The sequence below is a fragment of the Tyto alba genome, unplaced genomic scaffold, assembly GCF_018691265.1.
Source record: "Tyto alba isolate M040663 unplaced genomic scaffold, T.alba_DEE_v4.0 Super-Scaffold_22, whole genome shotgun sequence".
NCBI classification, from domain to species: Eukaryota; Metazoa; Chordata; class Aves; order Strigiformes; family Tytonidae; genus Tyto; species Tyto alba.
In genome coordinates this window covers 32,728,658-32,740,906 of record NW_024881296.1, presented here as the reverse complement: position 1 = coordinate 32,740,906, position 12,249 = coordinate 32,728,658, and the positions used below count along the sequence as shown (strand labels likewise).

At 41.3% G+C, this 12,249-nt stretch overlaps 1 protein-coding gene across 14 annotated transcripts in view; it reads right to left on the bottom strand.

Annotated features, from left to right (window-relative positions):
- PTPRK (protein tyrosine phosphatase receptor type K) overlaps positions 1-12,249 on the bottom strand; it is a 421,849-nt gene that overhangs the window by 189,839 nt on the left and 219,761 nt on the right. The window lies entirely within an intron of this gene.

Genomic DNA, 12,249 nt, shown 5'->3' with positions numbered 1-12,249 from the left:
GTAAGTATTTTAACCCTGTGGTGTTTATACTTTCCTTGGCCTGAATTATTTATCATTTCTTTCTCTATAACACATAAAAGAAAAAAATGCATAATGGAAGGGACCCGGTAACATTGCTGAAGCTCTAAGTACCCTTTGAAAACACTAAAGCGACCTAGGTATTTTCCCTTTGATATCTTGTCTAATTTTTCTCAAGTTACTTAATGAAGCATTTCTGTTCATGCCCTATGTCATTTACTCCATAACTGACTATAAAAAAACCCAAACACACCTGTAATTCCACCTAAGTGACTTTAGTAGCACTTTCCTCAGCCAGGCTCATAATCCTTTGCTCTTCAGTGTACTACTTTTGCCTTTGTATTGCCTTATCTCTTCTCTGAATTTTGAACACCTTAACAGTGCTCTCTGGTTGCCTTCTTCCTTTAAAATGTCTTTTTGAGCAACTTGAATTACTTCTAATATCACAATCAGTCACTGTTTCTTCAGCAGAAAAATATTTTTATATTAGACTGAACAAATCATTTGGTGTTAGTGTATTTTTCCCCACTTTTTCTCCTTTTAAGTGTTTATTGTGGGTGAAAATTTCAAATACACTTTATAGTAGTGCAGTTATATAAGATAGACAGCTATGTATAATACTCATTGACTACTACTGGTACAGCAACTACACAGACATGTTTGCTTTTCCACACTTTATTAATACCTATACAATTCATACTTCATTAGGACATTGTTGAAAAGCCACTCCAAGTGCTATTGTATTAATGTATTTAAATGTCCCAATTATCATTCAGAATTTGAATTGAATTGTACATTCAGTTTGAGAGACATTTACTTACTTTCCTTAGACTTTCTTTTACTTCTTATTTACTTTTTTTTTTTTTTTTTTTTTTGGTTTTGTTTTTTTGTCGATTCCCTCCTCTCCCATACCAAGTCCAACTGTTCTTTTTCTTAACAATCCAAAAATGAGGTTCACTGTGCGTTTTTTTAGTCAGGGCTATTACATTAAGGCCCATAATTCTAGTATCTGGTTATCTCCTGTACTATGACAAGATAATGTGGGCTTGAGGGAACATACTAGTATCTCCTGTCAGACCTCTTCTGTTATATCAACTCCTCTAAGGGCATGTTCATACAAGAAAGCTGCTACAGAATAAAAAACAACCCAAGACAATGGTGTTTATCTCAGGAACCATATTTCCCGAAGGCACAAAGATTTTTGCAGTGTAGTGTAATCCACTTGCAAAGCAGACTGGGGATGTGGTTTCACATTATAGCTAAGCCAACCTAAAATGACCACATCATTGTGAGTAGTGAACTAGCACCTCTTCCCGGGTCTTTCCATCTTTTTTAGACCAGTGCTTCTACCCTTAGAAAACTATCCTGACATAAAAACACCCACTTCTTTCTACAGTGTCTGTTTTTTGTTAGTTTAGCTCCCCCATCAGCTCACTGAAGAGAGGGAGAAGTACAGTTCTGGTGGAAAAGAAGCAGGAATAGCACATCTCTGGGAATGGGAAGGGGAAAAGAGAAGTAGGGCCATGCCTTTTGGTACATCTGCTGTAATATATACAGCCCTTGCCCATGCCTCCATATATATTTCAGGAAGGGTCTAACAAATAAACAAACAAATAAATAATCAGTGTATGAGCTTGTTCATGAGGCACACAATCAGTTAAAAACAGAACATGCAAAAAAATTCCTTCACAGATTAGGAAGCTTCATCGATTATGGCAGTATGGAGAGGCATCTTTCAGAAATTAGGTTGAAACCAGACCAAATGGTGACTTATAGGCTTCAGATCTTCACTGAGTGCAAGTCCCCATGGAAGGCCTCCTTTGAACCCCAACGCTGTGAGTCAAAACAGGATTCTTGCCATCCAAGAAGCCCTTCAATGATTCTCTCTCAAAATTCCAGAATCCTGTGAAGTTTTTATCCCTCTCAGGAATCCCAAGAGCTCTGCTAAATAGGTGATAAATCCCAGCAAATTTCAATAAGGAAACCTCAGGTGTCAAACCCCTGAAAGTCAGCAGAGCTGTAAGTGCAGGAAGTGCAAGGACACTGAACTGACACCTGCAGGAAACAGACTGTAGGTATCTGGTCCATTAATTTCTGTTAATTGACTAAGAGCTCAACTTAGTTTCATTTGCTTCCAGTTGGCAACTGCTTAGTCAGTTGGCCAGAAGGCTGTCTTCTTGCTGAAATATAGTTCATCTTCATTATCGGAAGTCCTAACAGTGCAAACGTCTTAGGGGACAGTCTCCTTAATAAGGTGACAGTTTGCACGTACCATGTACTGTCTGGAACACACACCTGCCTGCCCCTCCACACCCCCACACCCCCTTTTTCAATGTAAACGATAGCAGCTATACAAAATGTTCAGCTTCAAAGCAAGAACATTCTCCTCCTTTTATTACACGTTTTTAACAAATTCTTTGTTCCAGCCTGGAAGCACTGACATACCATTCAACTCCTATTTTGGGGTTGGTTTTGGTTTTACATAAAGGGCAACAAAATTTTGTCAAAACAAAATATCCTGGGTTGAGTGAGTGGTGGAGTTTTTCGGTGGCAGGGGAGGGGGCTATAGGGGTGGCCCCCTGTGAGAAGCTTCTCGAAGCTCCCCCAGCTCCAAGTCAGCTCCATTTCTGTTTGGAAACTGAGCCAATCAGCTGCGCCTCTGTGATAACGTATTTAAGAAGGGATGTGGTGAGGAGGAGTGGGAATTGTGAGGAGGAGGTGTGGCAGCTGCGTGAACACCAAGGTCAGTGGAGGAACGGAGAAAGAAAGGAGGGGGGAGGTGTGCCGGAGCAGAGACCCCCCTGTATCCTGTGGTGAGACGGCAGGGCGGCCCCCCCTGCCGTCCATGGAGATCTACGGTGGAGCAGACACTGATTTATGGCCTGTGGCTTCTGCCTCGTTGATCAAAGTGCTGTGTCCGAAGAAGGCCGGGGTCTCATGGGAAAAGGTAGATCCCGCTGTTGAAGTTCAGCGCCGGGAGGATTGCAGCATGCGGGGGTGTCCCACGCCAGAGCAGCTCAGGAAGGGCTGCAGCCGTGGGAGGGACTCCAGTTGGAGAAAGTTGGTGTCCCACGCTGGAGCAGTGTGGGGAACACTGCGGCCCATGGGAGGGACTCATGTTGGAGAAAGTTGGTGGAGGACTGTCTCCTGTGAGAGGGGGACCACCCTGGATCAGGGGGAAGAAGTTCCAGAAGCTCCCCCCACTGAAGATGGAAGAAGTGGCAGCGCTGACTGCACCCCCCATTCCCTGCCCCTGCGCCACTGGGGGAGGAGGTAGAGATATCGGGAGCAGAGCTGAGCCCGGGAAGAAGGGAGGGGTGGGGGGAAGGTGTTCTCAAGTTGTGGCAATGCTTCTCACTGTCCTACTCTGTTATGTGTTGTTAGTGTCTGTAATAAATGTATGTTCTATTTTTCTTCCCCTAACGAGTCTGCCTTTTGCTCGTGATCATAAAGGGGGATTTTTCCCCATCCCAGTCCTATCTCGAACCCCAAGCCTGGCTCTCTGTCCCTTCTTATTGCTGGAGGAGAAGGGAGAGAGAATGGCTGTGTGGTGGTTGGCTGCCGACCAGGCCCAAACCACGACACAAAACATGAATTAAACCACTCGTATCTGTCTGCAACTCCAGAAAGTTGCTTGGTGAACGTCTTGAAACAGCCATTCGGTTTGGCCTGAATAAAAAGCCAACCTGTGCTCTCTCCAATCAATTCTTTAACCTTTTCTATTATTCAAAGAATAGGCTAAAGCTGCTTCTGGAACAACTACAGGTAAAACAGGAGAATCACTTTGTTTCTAATTGTGATAATGTCACTAATAACGGGGGTAATTTGGAGGGAAAGAAAGTGTCACTGGGGTACAATTCTTTCTGTTGCAAAGTCTACGTACCTAGAGGTCAAGTATCAGAGGTGTTCCCAAGAAAAATAAAACTAATTAAATATTCCTTTAGGCAGCCATGTTGAATGAAAAATACAAGAGGAAGGTCAAAGAGATTCCTGAAACAGCATTAAGAAATAGCTGAAGTTAAAGAACTTAAGCAGTAAAAAGAAAAACTAAAAAGGTGAAGGCAGGTTCTCACATAAAACAGGAAAATCTCAGGAAAGAGAAGTCTGTAAGCCTAAACTCAAAACATGTCTTAAACATGTCTGTAGCCACCCAGAAAGTTAGCATAGTCCAATCTTTTCCTTGAAGTGTCCAATTATATTGCCTTTACAAAACCTTTTGGAAAAGGATTTGCTCTTTCTAGCAAAATAGGCTTTTTAACCACTTTTCAATTACCTCACTGTCATTTATTTGTGCATTCAATCTGACAGCATTTTCTCTGCCAGCAGGTAGGGCATAAAAGACGGCAGAGCTAAATCACATGGCAGGAAGTCCAACAGAGTCTATTGGTGCAAAACCGAAAAAATAGAGAAAGCAGTGGCAAAAGCGAGGATTATGGGATGACATACTTGTGAGAACTGGTAGAGAAGAGTATTAACGGCAACTTGTGAGTGTGCTCACATCACTTTGCTAACTTGCTGAAGGACAAAGCCAATGAAAGGAGTCAAGGGGTATGAGAAAAACTGGTAAGACAAGTCCCTCCCCTGCAGAGAGGAGAGGTACATACTCTTGATGCTACATTAACATGTTGTCAACCAAAAATTAATAGCAAAGCTGATTTGGTTGTATTTTCTTGGATGGGAGTATAAGCCAAATGGCCTGGTTTGAAGGGATAACAAGAGACTTTGTGGGCAGCTGTCAATGCACTGACAGAGCCATTACAGGAGTAAAGTTTGAGTCCCTTACTTCAAATAACAGGCTAAAGCTGCTCCTGGAACAATAAGAAGAAAAGTATCTTTGCAGAAATACTGATAGCAAGTCTTCAGCAAGGTTTTTTCCCCCACAGTTGTCTATTTTACCAGCTTCTTGGAACACATGCCATATTTCACCTAAGTAGAAGGAAAACGGAGAAAACCATCACAGACAAGGACTCTGGCTTATCCACTATCAAAATGCTGAGCTCCATTGATTTCAACCAAGCTGCTATAACTTGTTCAAGAGCTGAGGAGGAGTTGGCACTTCAGTCATTATTATACTTGGATAAATTGTGCTGGCTTCCCTCACTCTTACCTTCAGGCACCGCAGAAATCTGAAGTTGGTCTGAGGGGATGGGAGGGTGATCTGAAGAGATGCTGCTTTTCTTCTCCCTGTGTTCTGAACTCATGCCTTTCCCCTTGCCCTGAGGCAGGGGCAGACTAGACTAGAAAGGGGCAAAAAGACACAGAAATACTAGAGCATGTTTCTGACTGGCTTTCAAGAGGAAAATTCTATATTGTAAAGTGATATAAGCCTTCAGCTACAGGAACACGAGAAATCTCTTCTATTCAGTCTACTAAGGTGACCAAGTGCTATGCTGCATATGGCCAAAGGAAGAACTGTGCCACAACCCCACATATTAAAAAAAAAAGCAAAACATCATCCTACCACTGTACCCTGGAAGTATGTGACTGTCAACATGAAGCAGTGCTTCACACACTGCCAGACAGCAGCTCCTTTCTACCCCTGAAAAAGAAAAGGGGAAAACATTCCCATGGCTGGTGATGCAACCTGTTGATCACAAGCTTGATCACACTGAGTGTATCTTGCTTTCTCTAGGACATGCAAGTCATCCAGCCCAAGAGAAGTGGAAAGTCAAAGTATAAATCATTAGTCAAGACATTTCTAACTGCTGTCAACACATTTCAAAGTCAGAGTGAAGTTCAAAGCAAGCATTAAAAATCATGAGACTACAATCTCAATTTTTAAGCCAAAGAAAAGCATTTGGGTTACTCATATCTCCCTTCAAAAGCGGTAGCCTTTACATCTCCAGTTGTTAAAAAAAAAACAACTTATGTTATCGTGAAGATGTTAATATAGGAATAAAACTGAGATTTTCACATAAACTGTGGACTGAAACTTCAGGTTAAAAAAACTAAACAAAACAAAACAAAAAAACTCAAAATATTTTTTTTAGATTTAATCCTTATTAGATAGTGAAATAGATCAGATCCTCAATATAATACACTAATCTTGATTTTCTCAGACAGCGACTAAGCTGGTTTACAGACAGCTTTACAAAAAACATGTATGGCATTGATACTTTGTAGTATTCTTCCTTGTGTCCACAAACAGGTACAGCTCCGTATGGCAGATGGTATCTACCACAAAACAGACACAAGGAGCAAAAAGCTAATATAAATACTCCCAAATTTGAATAAAACATTCCACTAGGTTACAGAAATAACCTTACAAGATGCTTGGCAATTTCTAATATAGCTTAAATTCAGTTAAATTATAATCATTTTCTTTGGGGGAAAAATCTAAACAAAAACTCTAAATTGAGCAAAGTATTTTTACTGTTATTTATTTATTCAAAGTAAGTAATTCACATAAAGTTAGGACTATCATTCTTAACAATACTAGAACTCCCCATTGGATGTCGACCCTACTTTATAAGCCTTGAACCAACACCATGCAACGTCTAATCCTTCCAGATCACACTGGTTAAGAACATATTTTGTACTTTTGTAGTCCTTTCTTAGAGGATAAAGGTAACACATCTAAGTTGACTGTTGAGAGATTTTTCCCTACTAATAATTTTTATTATGTTGTAAGGTTTCTAATAGAAGTCCATTCTAGGCAATTTTTGATTCCTAAGAAGGTACTCTTACTTTTTTTTTAACACTGCTCACCAAGGTTTGTCTCTGTTTAGTCCACAAGGTCACGAGTGGAAATTTTCTATTCCATTTACTACTAAAGAATCCATAAAGTGAAAAATTGCACTTATTACCATGTATAGACATCAACCAGGATGGTAAACTCAACATGTTTGGCAGTACAACGTACGCTACAAGTTTTAAAAGTTAAATGGCTAAGCAAAAGGGACACAGAATAACTACGTGAACTGTTACTGATGAGGTCATGGACACAAAGCAGTTTAAAAAAAAAAAAACAAAACAACCCCAAAAAAAAACCGAAAACCAACTAAACAAAAAAACAACCAACACCAACAAAACAACACCACGACCACCACCACCACCATCAAGAGCAAAAAACACCAACCAAAAACCAAGAACCACACAAAGCCTAGGGAAGAGCTGAAAATTCAAACGTCAATCCCAACACAACAGTGTCTCCTTTCTCTTCAGTAAGGTAGGGCACAAACTCTGCCATAAGCAACATGCATACACCTGGGAAACAAGGGAGAGAAACACATTCATTTTCCTTATAACACTCCTTAAATCTTCTCCAAGACATGCCTGTTTGCAGTTCCATATCAGTCTCAATGACAAGCTCTCTAGCAAACCAGAACATCCAAATTCAACACCTCATCTCAGCAGGAAGAAATCTTCCTTTCTGCACGTAGCTAAGCTTCCCTCTTCTTCAGGCGAGGCAGATATGTTTCTCACCATTTTCTATATAATTCTGCAAATATACTATCTTCCAGCAGTTAACACTGCCAGATAATCCTGCAGTATGAATTATTAAACAGATAAATATTTAAAACTCTTTAGGAAAGAAAAAAAAACTTCTATCCAAACTATTCTGAGTAAACTTTTTGTAATCTCTTTAAAATTATCCTCAAATAACTCCCCAACCAAGATGATTAAAGGTCACTAGTACATTGCAAAGCATATTTTTATGAGATAAATTCCATTATAATTGCAACAACTATTCCAGCCACAATTTAGACATAGAATCCAATTATCCATTTCATTTTCATTTACACCTCATGGGCTAGATCATTTATCATGTTTCATGATAATGATCAGAAGGCACATGGAAAGTGATTTCTGGAGGTAACAAATTACCTACCATATTAGCATAGCTTACAAGATCCTGTCAACAAGTACTACGCATAAATATGAAGTAATTAAATTTACAATGTGCAGGAGCGTTTGATATGCTACTTGCTTTTCTAGCAGCTGCCAAAAAATCTGGGTTACTAAATTCAACATACCAGTTTAGTTGCTTAAGTACAGTAATTTAGCTCTTTATAACATCAGGAATCATTATGCCACTAGAACACCAACATGTAGACAGCATGCAGTAGTGGGCTCAAGATCTGGAGATGAATCTCTCATCATCTGGTATTATTGCTTCTTGCCACCAAATCATTCATCATGTCTCCCAGACAGCTTGGAATGATAGTGCTGGACCCTCACACTACTGCTCCTTGAACTCTGTCTCATCCATCTTTTGCATCATTCCCCATTTGCAGCTAAGTATCATCTCCCTGCTGCAAAACTCAGTGTGAACTCGTAATGCCTTTAACCTGCCGTGCCACTCTAATAGTAATTGATTTCTTTTTATTGCAGAGACGGTGCTCAGACGGTGCAGAGACTAGGTATTGCTGCTGAAGCCGGGAGATGGTCAGGATAGTATTACAATGCAAGTGCCTTATGCCTTTAGGAATACGACCCATTTCCAAGGAAAAATTACTATATTTCCATAGCTAGCTATTTTACAACGCATGTATATCTATCAATAAAATTGGTATAGGAATATATATGCAGTTTGTGTTCCTGCAGTTCATCTACAATTTAATAGCGAGATTCACTCAAATGCAGCCGAAAATTAACGTCAGGGGTGGCTTCACTTTGTATTTTTGTTAAGTGATTCAGTATTAGAACATTATTAGGTTTTTAAATACATACTAAAGCACACAGGTGCACCCGCATTCGAAAAGGAACTTAGATTAACTCTACATTGATCACGGCAAGACTTCACTAGCATGATGACTTGTGTACCATAAACCACCCAAGACTAAGCGTTTTAATTCCGCTTCATCTGAATGCTGTTATAAAAGTTTAATAAATCAAAATGATCAAAATGCCCCCAGTGGCAGGTTGGGATTCAGTTTCCAATTCAAATTCCCTTTAATATATGGCTTCTCTGACATCCTGCATTTTCTGCCATCTATGTTGAATTCCAAATGCACTCCTTTTCATCATTACCATGCATCTACTCATCGGCACACTTTTTAACAACCCTACGCAATACACAGAGATGTCAAACCTAGAGGGGTTTTTCCCTCCCCCAAACTGGCAAATGATGGCAGGTAAGGGAACTTTGTCTACTCTTAAGTAAATATTTTCTTAACCTTCCCGCTTACGTCAATGGCATTTAAACTGAGACAGACCATCCTCAGCTGCAGTATTCAAACGAAACATGCAATTTAAATAAATGTAGAGACAGACCAGATACTGGAAGGGAAATTATCCAAGTGAAATACAGTACTGATGTGGTAGGGCAGTCTGGAGACATCTCTAATTAAGATGAGAAAAATCACATTACTGCAAATGATCTTCATGTCATTGTACTTTGATAAAACGCAGATATAAGAAACAAAGAAACCCCCTTATTTCCTCCCTAAAGTGACACCTGTCAAGGGCTTTTCCCTTGCCTCTTTCTTTCCTTTGCACTGCCTCCCATCAAGTCTAAAGGCAAACAGGGATCCCACTTTTCAGAGTGATTACATTTTAATTTCCCAAATGTTTTATTTACTGTTTGGATTCACCTATGTACTTTCCCAATGTGGAGGCACATAAGAACATGACAGAGGTATAGGACAACATCTGAATGGCAAGACCATGCTCAGGCAATCAATCATTATTGCCACATGTGTGATATCACCAGCAGCACAATTTGAACTGGGCTGAGTGAAGCTGCATCATATCTTGGCCTTGCTGGATTAGGCGGAGCAGGTGATACGCAGCTTACGCTGCCTGTCAGGGGTCTGGTAATAGCTGGTCCGCCACAGAGGCAGAAGACCCCAGAGGAACATTACCTAAAGCCAGCACTAAGCCTGCTGGCACAGAGCTAACTCCCCTGCGACTGCGAGCTGCCTGGCCAAGTTCATCCCAGGTCACTACTTCCCATTATAGGCTTCCATTGATTTTGATTGACCCTACAGCTCTGTTTTACTGCTAAGTCACGGCGAGGTCTCCACAAGACCTGACAAGAACAAGTAGCAGCCCATTGCCTGGCAAGCAGGGAGGACCCTTTTCCTGCCCTCCTCTGGGCTCCCGGCCCTTAGGCCAGCTCCAGCAAGCTGACTGCCTGCCCCAGTAAGGCAGAGGTGTCCCAGGCAGGCTGAGAGGGAGCAGCTTGATGCCTGTTTTCCTTGTCGAACCAGCACATGGAAGCAACACAGCCCTAGAGCCAAGAGAAGCAGGAGAGGGATCGTGCACAGCTAGGGGCATGGGAGAGGAGCAAAGCCTCCCTGCCTGCCAACAGCTGCCCTTTCACCATCACCTTACCCAAACACCAAACTAAGTGATTACTGGCATCCCCAGCCTTCCTCCTCTTATTTTTTTCCTTTGTCCCACTGGTTTCCACCAAGAGCCTGTGCAAAGAGAGTTCCCACATGGTTTCCACTGAGAAGTCAGTGGAGGAAAAAGACAATAAGAGGACTTGCATAGGCTCTGCTGTCCCATGTGTTCCCATACAGGTAGGATGAAGCCTTGCATGAAACACAACGGGAACTGCTGGCTGCTTGGATTCATGAAACAAAGTGCCACAGCGCACACCGCATCAGCATCCACCACAGATGTCAGGAAAAAGTATACACCAGGCAATGAAAACTGTAAATAGACAATATCCATTGCACCAAATTAGTTAATTAGTTAACTGTGAATCTGGTTTGGTTCCTGCATGGTTATTTTTTAATAGGTGATTTTTAAGTTAACTATGATCTTTATATAAAGATATTTAGCAGTTATGTAAAACTTTACAGAGGTTATAAATCTATGTTTTGTCACAAGAGGCTATAAATTATCTATTCCTACCTGTGAGTGATAACAGGATTGAATCTGACTGGTTAGGAGAGGATCTAATAAAAATAAAGATTGAAAAAAATCACCTCATATCAGCTCAATCACCTTGCATGGCCACTTCTTTGATGTAGCCATTAATTTTGTCTTTTGTTAGTATCTGGTAAACTCTTTTGACAGGCTCTGTGGCTTCATGTGTAGAGCAAACAGGATACTCTCAAGAAGAAACAAGACAAGATGAGCAGTATTCTCTCTCTGCCTCTGTACTTTGCCCCTCTGCCCTGCACTCACACACTTTCTCCCTGAATGAGTAACTAAGGCATAACACTAATGTCTGAGCTGAGAGGGGTATTGCCCCTTACTTAAAAGATGCCTGAACCACACACACCTGGGAAGGTAAAATCCCGTGCCTACAAGGGTCACCTCTACATCTGCTCTTCCCCAATACTCTGCCCCAAATACCACCTACTGAGCCCAGCTGCAGGCAGGACGTGGGGCTACAGGGCTCTTGCTCTGATCCAGATCAGTCATCTCAAAGTTCAGGGAATACAGTAAGAAGGTGAGTACCAGTGTTGAAAAGGCTAGCATTTGCCTAATAAGAATATTAATTTAGACTGTATCAAGCAGTACAAAACTCACATCTTATGAGACAAAAGCAAATGGTGTGCTTTAGCTTACGTTTCAGATATTCCTGAAGAAGAAACCACATAAATACAATAAAGCAACAATTTACACTAAAGAGACTTCAAGAGGATTATAAGAAGATAGAAACGCTCTCCACCCAAACTGTGCCAACACTGCAATGAAGCAATCAGCTAAACAGTGTCTGTCACACCAAACAGGAGACTAATCTTTGTCAAGAATATAAGGTTTTACTTTTGGTGACAGTACCATAAAAACTTTTAAAAACTCATATACACATGAAAAGACTTCAAAATAAAAGCATCTCGCACCTTCCTTGAAAAAAAAGGTAAACAATCCAGCCGATTGGTACAAAGCATTGTAGCATTTCATGTTTAACATGTCCATTAATGATCTGGATGATGGGGCAGAGTGTACCCTCACTAAGTTTGCTGATGACAGCAAACTGGAAGGAGTGGCTGACAACACAAGAAGGTCACACTATCATCCAGAGGGATCTTGATAGGCTGTAGAAAAGGGCTGACAACAGTCTCAAAGTCCAAGGGTAAGTGCAAAGACCTGCACCTGAGGAGGAACAACCCCAGGGACCAGTATAAGCTAGTGACCACCCTGCTGGAAAGCAGCTTGGCACAAAAGGACCCAGGGATCCTGGTGGACACCACGTTGAACGTGAGCCAGCAATGTGCCCCTGTGGCAAAGACGACTGATGATATCCTGGGCTGTATAAGACAAAGTGTTGCCAGTGGGTCGAGGTGATCCTTCTAGACAGACCTGGTGAGGCCACACTAGAAGTGCTAG